This window comes from Tenrec ecaudatus, chromosome 3 (genome assembly GCF_050624435.1).
Source record: "Tenrec ecaudatus isolate mTenEca1 chromosome 3, mTenEca1.hap1, whole genome shotgun sequence".
Taxonomy (NCBI): Eukaryota; Metazoa; Chordata; class Mammalia; order Afrosoricida; family Tenrecidae; genus Tenrec; species Tenrec ecaudatus.
In genome coordinates this window covers 13,959,677-13,973,171 of record NC_134532.1, presented here as the reverse complement: position 1 = coordinate 13,973,171, position 13,495 = coordinate 13,959,677, and the positions used below count along the sequence as shown (strand labels likewise).

General features: G+C 39.4%; 1 pseudogene; it reads left to right on the top strand.

Annotated features, from left to right (window-relative positions):
- The first annotated feature begins 1,948 nt into the window (after positions 1 to 1,948).
- Positions 1,949 to 2,389, top strand: LOC142443137 (eukaryotic translation initiation factor 1A, X-chromosomal-like; annotated as a pseudogene).
- Positions 2,390 to 13,495: the final 11,106 nt, after the last annotated feature.

Genomic DNA, 13,495 nt, shown 5'->3' with positions numbered 1-13,495 from the left:
GGTTTATCTGCCTTTTTCCTTTTTTCTTCTGGGATTTCTAACATGCAGATCACCCCTTCAATTTCCAGATTAAATTTCAAAACTTGGTGAAAAACATCACATTTGGGGAAGAGTTTTTTTTTAAGAACTACATAACTTGTCCCTAGTATAGATTTTCTTTTGGCTATTCTTTGGCCTCATAATTAATTTCTAGTAGTATCATGAAATTCTAAAAATGTGTAGGAATAAAAGAAGTGTGCATTAGTTACCATCATTGATTATCTTGGATGTCCTGTGACAGCTTCAGCATCATTATTTGGACCCAGGAGTGATGAATCCTTCACAGAGACTCATCACTTAAAATTTGCTGCCTCTTATAACTACGTATTTCTGGCGCTGGATCTACCAAAACCTGCAGAAGAGATTGGAGTCGTTGTTATCAATATGTTTTAGTAGAAGAAAACAATTACCCATCACAATTGAGTTGACTCTCAAGCTCAAAAAGCATGTCCACGAAGAAGTTCTCCCTGCAGCTGAGCTCAACGACCACTGAGGGCACCGCTGTCCATTACTCTGAGAGGAACTGTGAGAGGACTCAGTGCCATCCCATGCACAAGCTTCACTACAATAATGACATTGGTGTATAGGAACACGTAGGCTGCACACAGTACAGGAGCCAGGCTCCCGGGCAATGGGAAAAAGCATGGGGGCAAGGAGCTCCTTGTTGGCATCTAGGGTTTCCTTTCCTACCAAATCATTTTCTCCAAGAATTCTCTCTTCCATAATGTTTATTACAAAACACATCAGTTTCAATATTCACTCATATGTGATATAAGTAAACACAATTAAATATATGTATGTGTGCATACATGAACTCTGGTGGTGTAGTGGTTAGTTGATAGGGTATGAGCTTAAAGCCCAGGGGTTCAAAACCACCAGCTGTTCCACAGGAGAAAAATGGTGTTTTCTGCTCCCATAAAGAGTTACAGTTTCAGAAACGCTCAAATCTACCCTTTCCTATAGGGTCGCAATGTGTCTGCATTGACTCAATGCAATGAGTGAGAGTGATAAATACATTAATAAATACAAATCCTGTTTGAATAATTAACATACGTTTAATGGTTTTCGTATCTTGGATGGCTGTACTGAATGAAAATTAAAGTGCAATATTAAAAAGTGTGGGATTCGCTAAGCCAGGCAGCGGAGGGAGGAAGCCCTAGCTTGAGCTAGCTAATAAACTCCTTGTTCCACTTTTGCATCTCAACTGGTTGTGATGATTATTGTGTGCACCCAAGGTAAGTTTGCCTTCCTTCCTCAAATCTCATATTTGGGAGCTCGTCCAGGATTGGTAAAAGACAGCCTGAGCCCTGCCAAGGACAAACTGACTGACCTTGGGATAGGAGGGTTTTTTTTTCCTCTAAAATTCTGTCCAGACACATGTATGGGTGGCGCTGTTAATTGGGACCAGAATACAACCAATGCGAAAGCGCCAGAGCTGTCACTGGTTGGGTTTAGGGTGGGAGACATCCTCCTGTTCCACTGGTAAGTTCCGGTTAGAGTCTGGACCTAATCATGATTCAGCACTTTTTTGCCGGAAGCCATGTGGATACCCCCACCATTCTTGAGATGATTTCCCCTTCACTGACTTGGCTTTTGCCCTACTTTGGGTCTCATTTAATCTCTTTTGTGAGATGGTGGAAGATTTTTTTTGGATTGTTGGTGCACATAGTATGTTGGAGCTGTGAGCATTGGCAGCTCTGGAGTGGTATGTTTTCTTGATGCGAATTGAACATTTAATTAAAATTCTCTTCATACACGAAAAAAAAAGTGTGGGATTTACTATTTCACGCTCCACTTGATCCTTAGCGCCTGCTCCATCCTGCTCTCTCCCCTTCGTTAGTCTTCGCTCCCCTCAAAGGAATTGCTGCTGCCGTAGTTGCCCAAAGAGAGTCGGAAACACCACAAGGCCATGGTCCTGCCTAAGAATAAAGGTAAAGGAGGTAAATATAGACGTAGAGGTAAGAATGAAAACGAGTCTGAAAAAAAGAGAACTGGCGTTCAAAGAAGATGGGCAAGAATATGCACAGGTCTTCAAAATGTTGGGAGATGGATGATTAGAAGCCATGTGGTTTGATGGTGTAAAGAGATATGTCACATCAGGGGAAAATTGAGGGGAAAGGTTTGGCTAAATACCTTGGACATCACATTGGCCAGTCTACGAGACTATCAGGATAACAAAGTGGACGTCATTTTAAAAGACAACGCAGATGAAGCTAGAAGTCTGAAGGCCTATGGCAAGCTTCCAGCGCATGTCAAAATCAATGAAACGGATACCTTTGGCTCTGGAGATAATGATGAAATCCAGTTTGACGACATAGGAGATGATGATGAGGACATTGATAATATCTAAGTAGAACCGCATGCTTTACATTCCATTAGAATGAGGATTGGCCTACAATTTTGTGCTCTCCCATTGTAGAAGATTGCAATTTCATCAGCATGAGTACTATTTATTCAGGCAGGTTGATTTGTTTTTAAGGGGTTGGTGTTTCCTTTAAAGCCGAGAATGTTGAAATATCTTAAGTAAAATCTTAGGCCCACTTTATTCTGTTGAAGTAATAAGAGTTTCTGGGTAAAAGACCAACCATAAAAGCTATTATTAAAAAAATATTTTAAAGTAATTTTGCCTTTCCCAGGTTGCTCACTTTACTTCCAGGAACTAGATATTCAAATTAATTCATTGTCCACTACTTATTATGGGTTTTGACAGGTCTATTGACTATACAAAGTCTTTCTGTCTGCTCCAAATACCTATTAGTCCCTGGAGATTTTGATACTGTTTTAAGAGTGACAGAAGTCTGCATCTATAGTCAAAATAATTGGGTCTATTTTTTTTTCATATTTGAATAGCATATGGCATTTTATACTGATTTTGATATCACATAGTTCGGTTTCTGATCTTGTGTTGTCAGCATTAAGACATGTGAAAAGGTATTTGCAAAATTCGCTTTTCAGAACTTCAGTTTCAGTGGCAATTTTTAATTTTTAAAGCTAGTAGTTACAGAAATTGAAAACTAGGTGGCACTAAATTATTTTAACATTGGAAATACTGAGTAATTTTGACTTTTTTTTAAAGTCGTGTGCATAGGAAAGTTCCCAAATGGATATGTTCTAATGAGATGCATGTATGTAGACTGTTTTTACAGAACAAAATCCTCATGCTAAATATATTGTTTTATTTTCAAAAGTTATAAATCATAAGCTATAATTTGGAGTATTTTATAAACAATTGAGTTATATATAAATGAAAATCTAATTTCATTAATTTATACAAATGAAGCCTTCTTCACACCATCCCTAAACTAGTGAAGGGGAATGGAATCATTGCAGCTTAAGGAATGGAAAAAGAAGTGTCCAATTTCTAAAAGGAAAAGCTACAGCTAAGGAACAAAATAAGTTGAAGAGTGTATTATGTACTTTCCATTAAGGATTATGTATTTGATTTTGTGTACATTTGTGGGGCGGTTAAGTTTATCCTCTTTTCAAATGGTATTAACTGTGATAAAGTGAAGATCAAGGCTGGAATAGTTCAATGTCCCTGACCACATTTGAGTTTCATCCTACTTCTGAAGGAGCGATCCATAATGAATTGATTTCCAGAGAACTTTCCAATGTTGAGAAATAATTAAGGAGAATATAAAGGGGATAAACTTCCCTTCACATGGCTATAGGAAAACTAATGTATCATCCCTAATCCTTCTCTGCTATAATTCCCTTTTCTGAAAAATCTGAGGCCAGAATATGTGCTAAGAATCGAAAAATAGGAATCATATCTTCACACACACACAAAAATTATGGGACTCAATGTAAGAGAACTTAGTTTGGACTTCAACCCTATGTAAATTATAGAAACAACCCTATGTAAATTATAGAAACAAAATTATAAAATTAATTACCTCAGTTTCTATCTAATGAAACTAGAAAAAGTTGCAATATGCCATATCACAGATTAGTATGGAGAAAATAATAAATAAAGGAAGTCAAATAAATGAAATAGCAGGAACACAATAAATAAGCTAATTAAACAAAAACTATTTGAAAAGATGAAGTAAAGTGATAAATATCCAGTTTTCCTGATCATGACAAAAGGAAGAGGACTGGAATCTCCAAGATAAGAAAGCAGAGAGGAAACATCATTGTGCATGGTTTGTGGACATGTTTTATGAACAACTAGATGTCTGCTGTTTAAAAATATCACTGAAATGTGAAAATTCTTGGAACATAAGGAAACCAATAATGTTTCCAACAAGAAAGAGATAATAGAGCCATCCAGTATATGCACCTGCATCCACATCTTAAAGGGAACAAGTCAGAATGTACTGTTACCTCTCATGCCACAATGGGTATTGTGTATGTGATATAAAGTTCATAAACTTACAACTACTTTAAAAATATTGATAATATCTAACAACTAAAGCAATGCCTGATAAACAGATTAAGAGCTCTGTTGTCCTTTGAGAGTGCTTGTGTTTCTGAGTCTGAGGGAGAACTCTGGTTCATATTCTCGATTCCTCTGCTTCTAAATATCAGGGGACATGCAAATGCAGCTCTCTGCCTGCAGATAAATCAGCCACAGTCCCTGATGTGGGAGATCTCAGAGGACAGTCCCAGTCTCTGAGGTCTCTGCTATTTCCATTTGTGCTCAGGAGCTAGTCCACAGGATACAACATGCGTTTTTCACCAACCTTGGCTTTCACTGTGGCCATTTTACATAGTAATCATTGCAGACCATGTAAAATGGTCTGATTTGATATTATTGTAAGTATAATTGTGCATACATTAGTTTGTATGTGTGTGATCTAATCACGGTGCCTCTGTATTTGCAGGTGTCCAGTGTGAGGTGCAGCTGTTGGAGTCTGGGGGCGATCTAAGAAAGCCTGGGGGGTCTCTGAGACTCTCATGTGCTGCCTCTGGATTCACCTTCAGTAGCTATGGCATGAACTGGGTCCGCCAGGGGCCAGGGAAGGGCCTGCAGTGGGTTGCATGCATTACTACTGGTGGTGGTACATACTACACAGACTCAGTAAAGGGCCGATTCACCATCTCCAGAGAAAACGCCAAGAACACGCTGTATCTGCAGATGAACAGCCTGAAAACTGAGGATACGGCCACGTATTACTGTGCAAGAGACACAGTGAGGGGAAGTCAGTGAGAGCCCAGACACAAACCTCCCCTGCAGGGAGGAAGCATGTCTCCAGGGGGAGCACAGGCCCCACAGAGCACAGGATCAGGCCCAGCAGCAGGTGCAGATGGTTTCAACTTGGGGATTCTGCCCCATCTCACTGTTCCCCAGGGAATCTCTCTCTTTTTATTTCGTGATTATATACCCACCCATGATATATCCTAATTCAAAAACGGTATTTTAAAAGTAGGAAACATTCTCACATGCAGAAAGAGCAGCTGTCCCTTATGGAGGGGGAAAGACCTTGACAGGCGCCCCCAGCGTCAGATATCTGCTAAAGCTCAAGAATTGATTTTACAATCAGATGCAGGGAAAACGCAGTCCCTAGCTAGTGCTAATTGTGAAGTGTGCACTCATGTCTGAACGGTTAGTTTGAGCCCACCCATGGATGCCATAGGACACAGGACTTATGATCTGATTCTTGTTGCTGTTTGGTGTAATTGAATTGCTTCCAGCCCATAGCGATCCTGTGCACAACTGAACCAAATACTGCATGTGCTGCACCATCCTCACAATTGTTCCCATGGCCGAGCCCATTGATGAAGCCAGTGTGTCAATCAATCTCGTTAAGCGCCTTCTTCTTTTTCACCACCCCTCAACTTTATCAAACATGATGTCCTTCTCCAGGTCCTGATCTCTCCTGATAATATGTCCAAAGTATGTAAGATGAAGTCTTGTCATCCTTGCTTCTACGGAGCACTCTGGCCTTACTTCTAAAAATGCAGATCTGTGAGTCCTTTTAGCAGTCCCCGGTACTTTCAATAATATTCTCCACCACAATCCAAATGCATTGATGCTTCCTTCTTCCTTATTCAATGTCCAACTTTCACAGGCACATGATGCAATGGAGAATATCATGGCTTGGGTCAGGAACACCTTATTCCTCAAAGCAACATCCTTGCTCTTCTGGTGCACAAGAGGCCTTCTGCACCAGATTTATACAATGAAATCTATGTTTTGATCTTTGACTATTGCTTCCATTAGCATTGATTATGGATCCAAGTAAGACAAAATCCATGACAACCTCAACCTTTTCTCCATTTAGTGTGATGTTCCTATTGGTCCCGTGGTGAACATTTTGGCCTTCCCTACAATGAGTTGTAATCTATACCCAAGGCTAAAATCCCTGGTCTTCATCAGCAAGCCCTTCAATCCCTCCTCACTTTCATTAAGAATGGTTGTCTCATCTGCATACCACAGGGTATTAATAAACCTTCATCCAATCTTGCTAGACTTATTCACACAAGTCAGCTACTCTGCTGATTTGCTCAGCATATAGCATAAACAACTATGGTGAGAGGATACAACCCTGATGCACACCTTTCTTGATTTTAAACTGTGCATATTCCCTTATTCAATTCATACAAATGCCTCTTAATTCATGTGAAATTTCCTCATGAGCATAATGAAGTGCTCTGGAGTTCACTTTCTTCTCAAGGTTATCCACAGTTTATCATGGTCAACACAGTTGAATGCCAGTCAATGAAGCATAAATAAATATCTTTCAGTTATTCTCAACTGTGAGCCAAGAACAACCTGGTTTCAGCAATGATATCCCTTGTTCCACATCCATTTCTGAATCTGGCATGAACTTCTGGAAGATCCGTGTCCAAGTACTGCTTCAAACCGTGTTGGTTGATCTTAAGCAAAATTTTACTTGTGTGTGGTATCAATGATATCATTCTATGGTTTGAAAATTTTTTGTACCACCAGTCTTCGAAAAGGACACAAATATGTGTCTCTTCCAGTCCATTGGCCAAGTATTTGTCTTCTAAATTTCCTGACATATATGAGTGAGGGCTTCTAGTGCTTCTTCAGGTTTCTGAAACATTTCAATAGGTATTCCACCAATTCCTGGCCAATGCATTCAGTACACTTTAAATTTCTTCCTGCAGCACCACTGGTTCTGGTTCATATGCTACCTCCTGAAATAGTAGAAAGTAGACTAGTTTTTTTTTGGTATAGTTACTCTGTGTATTCTTTCCATTTTTTCATGATGCTATGTCATTCATTAATGCATGCAGGAAGCATGATCTACTTGGGAAGTATTAATCTCAGGGATTACAAGAGAGTGTAATTTCTTCAATATGATACTCTCTAGGATTTAATTTGAATGAAGAGGCTGGGTTGTTCCAGGAGAGTAACATCTAATAGCATGATGGGATTAATACCTGACCCTTTGCCTCATATAGGTGTGTGGGAGTCAAGTTGAACTGCCTAAAACACTCTATATTCAATATATCATCATGTGATGAACCTAGATTTGGCTCCAAGCATGAGCCCAGCTAGCACTGGTGTTCCTTGCAAATCTTGGTTGTCACAGAAAGTTATTTCTGGTTCTCAGATGGTTGTTATACAATTAATTAAAGTGAGGATAATGCCAGTAAACTTAATGCATTGTGTTACTTCTGTTTTTCCCAATGCATGTTTTTTTCAGGCTAAAGTTTAGAGGAGTGACTCAAATCTTCAAGATTTCCCTGACCGTAAGGACAGAGGAGTATTTTATTAATTTTTTTAAATTTTGGTATGATCTCATCCATAATCTCAGGACTCAGTGACACATAACCTTCAATGGGATATGTTCAGATGATTTTTCAGTATAATAAGCCTCCTGGTTAAGCTCCTAAAAACACCCTGCCACACAGTTAATTTGAATTCATAGTGTCCCTGTAAAGCAGAGTTGAAATGGCCTTTCCCTTTCCAAGGACTTACATCTACAGAGGAGCAGACAGCCACCATAGCTTCTTCTGCCTCCTGGTGCAGTCTTCACCTCTGAGCAGTTATCTTGTCCCTTCTGACATCATTCAGAAGGGAGTTCTACTGCCCCAAATTGTTCATACAATTCCCCTTAATGTAGTCATGTTTATTTTACTTCTAACTGTCCACAATCCACTGAAGAGACCCAGCAAGGCAGAAAAACCACACTATTTACATGAAATCAATTTTATGAATATGGTTTACTAAATTACATCTACAAGTTGTTATCATTTATGTGCGGAGTAGTTTATTTTCCTCATATATTTCCTTCAATGAGAGAGTGTTCAGGCCCAAGATGTTTTGTAGATACCCAACAGTGTGCAGAGAAAAAGAAGGAAATGGGGTGAGAACTAGCCCATAACTTAATAAAGGCAACCTTCTAAAGTAATAAAATTGCTTTGGATTGAATGAATAATTTGCACTCCACAGTAAGTTTTAAATATCTATAGCTGTAAATTTGTTTTACTTGAACTAATGGTTTTCCATGTTAGTTACTCACTCAGAGTGATTCTGAATATAGAAAATAATGCCTATGGCCTGGTTTCCATTGAGTGTGATTTCTAGATCTCAATGATTCATAAACGTAGGAAAGTATAGCCAATTTACCATGAAATTATGGAGAAAGAAAAATGATGGGTATTTTATAATCTGTAAATCCCTGGGACTTGAAAATCATTGACCTTCTTTCTAAAGCTATCTTCTCCCTTGGAGTTTTCTACCTCTTTGACCAGTTATTCTAGCATCACCCTTGTTCTACATGAAGAGGACTCTGGGCTTGGTGAATGGAAAATAAAGGTGGAGGACTGTGTTCTCCTGAGGGGCAGTCAACATTCCAGTCCCAGAAGAGTCTATTACAAAGATCCTACTCACATGCAAATCTCCACTTAGTTCATCAGATGAAACTTCATAATACATTTCTTTATATTTATGCTCTTTATAAGTCCATGTACTATTTATGGAAATGTTGGACTTTATTCACAAGAGTTTGGAATGTGTTTGTGTCATTTTCTTCTTGGTGGCAGCTCACTGATGCAATAGCTCAGGGATTCAGACACGAAAGTCTGGAAATGTTTCATTCTACCCAGTGGTTCACTGGATTCTTCCTCGTTCAGAGGTCTCCTGTCCCAGCTGCAGATGCAGGAGTTGGACCAGGTCTAGTGAGATTCAAAGATCTTTTCCTTTACTTGTGATTTCTCAAGGTGCTCCTCAATCAGCATTTCTGAAAGCTGGGCCACTCAGGATGCATTAAAGAGATGAAAATATGTCATTACTATATGGAGAGGTTGGAGTTATAACTCCTCTCTGATTTCTTGAGTACAAATTACTCCTCTCTGATTTCTTGAGTGCCCCTTTAATACTCATATTTTTATTTAAAACTGAGCACTCTGATGGCTGATGACATGAGTGTTAATTTCTGTGCATGGAGGCAGTGAAGGAAGCTTTACCCTAACACAAAATGTCAACTGAAAAGAGAGTTTTGAACTTCAGTGTGCTCTTGAGGCTATTGAGAATGGGGGCCTAGAGAAAGATGAAAATTGTTTGATCAGGGAATTTGGGGATTTATTTTTCCTAGAACCTGTGGTTAGAATGGCATGAGGTACATATTTATCAGCTCCTTGGGAGAATGACTCAAGTTTTTAACTCCTGAAAACAGTCTCTGTCTTGGGAATCCATAAGTGGCTTATGTGAGTCAGCATTGACTGAATGGCAGTGATTTGGGAGTTTTTGTTTATTTTGTTAAAAGTTGGGCATATTTGACAGACTGTAGATATCAGCATATTGTTTTACATATTTTCATTTTCCATTTGATGTGATCACGGTGTACCTCTAGCTATAAATTTATAATACAGGTGTGAGCAAATCTTGTCGGTGATGAATTTGAAATCATTTCCTTCTTTCTGGGTAACAGAGTTAAACTTTGCTTTGATACTTGCACTAGAGGTTCTATTTAACATGCTTTCCACAGAGATTGTGTGTTATGTCCCCTATGCACCCAATTCTTATTTTTACTTGTGGTTAGTGTTGTAGTGAAGTTTTGGCTAAGGAGCAGTTATATGATCTTTCATCTGAGCCTCATTCTTAGGTAGGCGTTGTGAAACTGGATCTGAGATAGGATCTACCAATGTTTATGCTTCGCCTCTGGAGACAATGCTAACCTAGTAGCTGTTCCTTTTCCTCCCATGAAGCAGTGTTTTTAATTCCAAGTTGTTCCCTCCATAGCTGTAAAGATTTAGAGAAGGAGCCTTAGCTTTTATTTTTAGTATCCGTCCCCTTCAGTATGAATGTCTTATAGTTTAGAGAAGAAAGGTGGGGGGTTGTTTTGTTCCATGCCTGGTCCCCAGTTCACATTTTTGATGGGATGCCACCTGTGCCTGTATGATATTGATTTTTACTGTTATCTCCTCGGTGTTGAGGAACAGTAGGCCTGAATGTATTTTGATGGTGAATTCTATTCCTCTGCACCATAATGGAAGTGAAGCGGATTAGATTTTGTAGTTCTCCCAATATTAAGGGATTGCTATGAAATAGAACAGAAATTTCCCAATGTCTATGGTAGTCACGGAGCATTTCAAACTCTAATGATCTTATTGCTCAAACTTCCACTATTTAAATCTGTTCAGAGTATAGGATGAAAATAATTCCAATAAATTACTAATATAAGAATCTGAGCTTGTTTCCGATGAAGGTTAAATTTATAATGTTAAGAAACAGAAAATGTATGTTTTGATAGGAAGTTTCTAAACATTTAATACACATACTTATTACATTTTCTTGGTGAGCAAATAAGAGAACACATGAATGGAGTCCTGAGGTAAATGGAGGAAGCAACACAATGAATAGAAAGTAGAAAAGTTCAAACAGGAGAAAGATACACATTATCACTTCAAACATTTATTTACCTTCCTTTTGTTCTAGTTCTTAGGTATATACAAAGAAAATAAGCATATTAAAACCACCCCCTTCTGATATTCAGTTATGCTGTGTTTGCTTACACATGGCTATGATGTTGACACTCCATTACAAGAATTTTAAATATTATCATGGTCAAACCTGTAGGTCAGAATACAATATTGTCCAAAAAAGGGATGGACAATATCCCTCTTAGATAGTTACACCCTCAAAATATATAGGGTGAAACACAGAATCATTTATCCCCCAAATTATGAAGATGTGTTGTACATGGATGGGGGAGTTACATAATTTCATGTCAACTTGAAGATATATGAAAGTTTATGGGTGGTATTCAACCTGTCAACTAGGTCACCACCTGATATAGCCTCCTTGTAGATGTGTCATCATCAGGAGGGCTCTGAGAACCTTCCCCTCTCTCTTGGTCTTCATATTCCTCCTGGCTAACCATGATGGCAACCAGACACTGTCATTGGGTCCACATGATTTTCAACCACTGGCTGATAGTTTCTTGATATATAAAGCTTTTTGATACTAAGCTCCTTCTTACACATATTTGCGCATCACTTGATTTGTTTTTTTTAGTCAACCCGGCTTAACACAATGGGTCATCATGAGTCAGAGTGGAGTCAACAGCAACTAGTCACAGCACCCCGTGTAAAAATAAATTTTAAAAAACCTTGGCAATGCTGACAGCTAAGTGTTGTGCAGCTAAGTAAAATGTTGGTGGTTCAAACACACCAGCCCCTCTGTGGGAGATAGAAACAATTTGGTCTCATAAAAATTCACAGTCAACTTCCAGGAAATGGTGACTGAGTAACACATACCAAAGGGACTCTGCAGAAATCATCCCAGGAGAGTTACTAAGAGTGAAATTCCACGCCGCTTGGTCACAGGAGCATCGGAAAGATAAGTAGACACAAATCCACTAGGTTTTCAGGAGCTGGGGGCATTTGGCTTACCACAGTGGAGGCTGACTAGGGTTTGACCTTAGCCCCGCCATTGCCTCAGCTGGAGCCAGGATCTTTTGGAGCCAATGCAGGGGCTTCATCTTAACAGCCACAACTTGCTGATGCCTTAGGGCAGGGTTAAACTCCTCCAGCCCCACTGTCAGGGATCTGGGCTCAGCAAACTTGTTTCATTTGTTTCTCTCTCTTGTTTCTTTCCCACCACAGTTTCAGTGGACTTTTTTTTCTTTTTCTCTTCCCTTTCACATGCCACTGCTGAATTCCAGGCAACTCCCCTTAGCCTAGAGCATTTATGCCCACATTCTAACTAATTGGGAGACCTCCACCATCTGCACCATGACCCAAGGCTGGGGAAAGGAAGCCCACCTTCCTCCAGGGAAATTCTGCCTACCTTCTTCCAGAGGAAATCCTGTCCATCTTCTTCTGGGGGAAATCCTGTCCACCTTCCTCCAGGGGAAATCACACGCACCTTCTCTGGGGGAAATTTTGCATGCCTTCCTTCTGTAGCGCTTAATATGTGGCTGGGGAGATTTCACTCACCTTCTTCCTGCCTTCTGTGACACTTTGTGGCACGTGGCATCCACACACACCCTCTGTAGTGCCCGAAGCTGCTATGCCCACACCATCACGGCTTCTTATGACCTCACCCAATGCAACACCATCCTCATGAATCCACAACCACCCATCTAGTGTCCCCTGAGAGGACCATCCAACTTGCCCTCCAAATAACAGAATACTGTTTGATCAGGGAAAGAGTAAAGCCACGGGAGGATAAAAGAGATAGGCCAATTCCATAATGCAATTAGCAGCAAGCAGTTTGAAGAAGTATTCCTAAAAGTCTACCAGAAAGAGGCCAGTGCTCTTTGACTCTCTGGAAAATGGCTCATCTAAAACAATGCAATTCAAACAGCAACTAGTCTCAATGACCTCAATGAAAAAACAAGAGAGACAAAAGAAGATGTCAGAAGATGTTCTGAATGTAACGACATGCATAGAAAGAGACACTGATCTGCCACAGAAAGAAATTTTCAGAAAGCTGCTTGGAGTCATACAGGACATAAGGGAAACAATACAGAAAAAGGAGGAAATGCCATACACCAAAAGGAAATATAAGAGTTTAGAGATGATATAACAAAAGCCAATATCATACTCATGGACTTCACTAACTGACTGAAGGAGGCAGATAGCCACACCAGTGATGTAGGGGACAGCCAAGCAAACTTTAACAAACGTTAAAAAATCTAATAAAATCATCAGAGAAGCTGAAGAAAAGGGCTGTATCTGGTGCTATGAATAGGAACAGCATAAAAGTAATTGGATTACCAGAGGAAGACACAACAAAGAAATCATCAGGGAAAATATAAAGAGAATTCTTAGAGGAAAACTGCTCCAGGTTAATGAATGAAAAGCAGGCAACCATTCAGGAGGCTGAAAGAACACCAGCTATACTGATTACCAAGAAGAAATCATCAAGGCACATAATAGTCAAATTATTCAACTTTTAGAGAAAGGAGACAATTATGAGACCAGCTAGGGAAACACAACAATCACATATAAAGGTTCCCAAATAAGAATATTCTTAGACCAATCAGCAGGAACTATGAAGAAAAGGAAAGAGTACAGTAACATATTCCAAAAT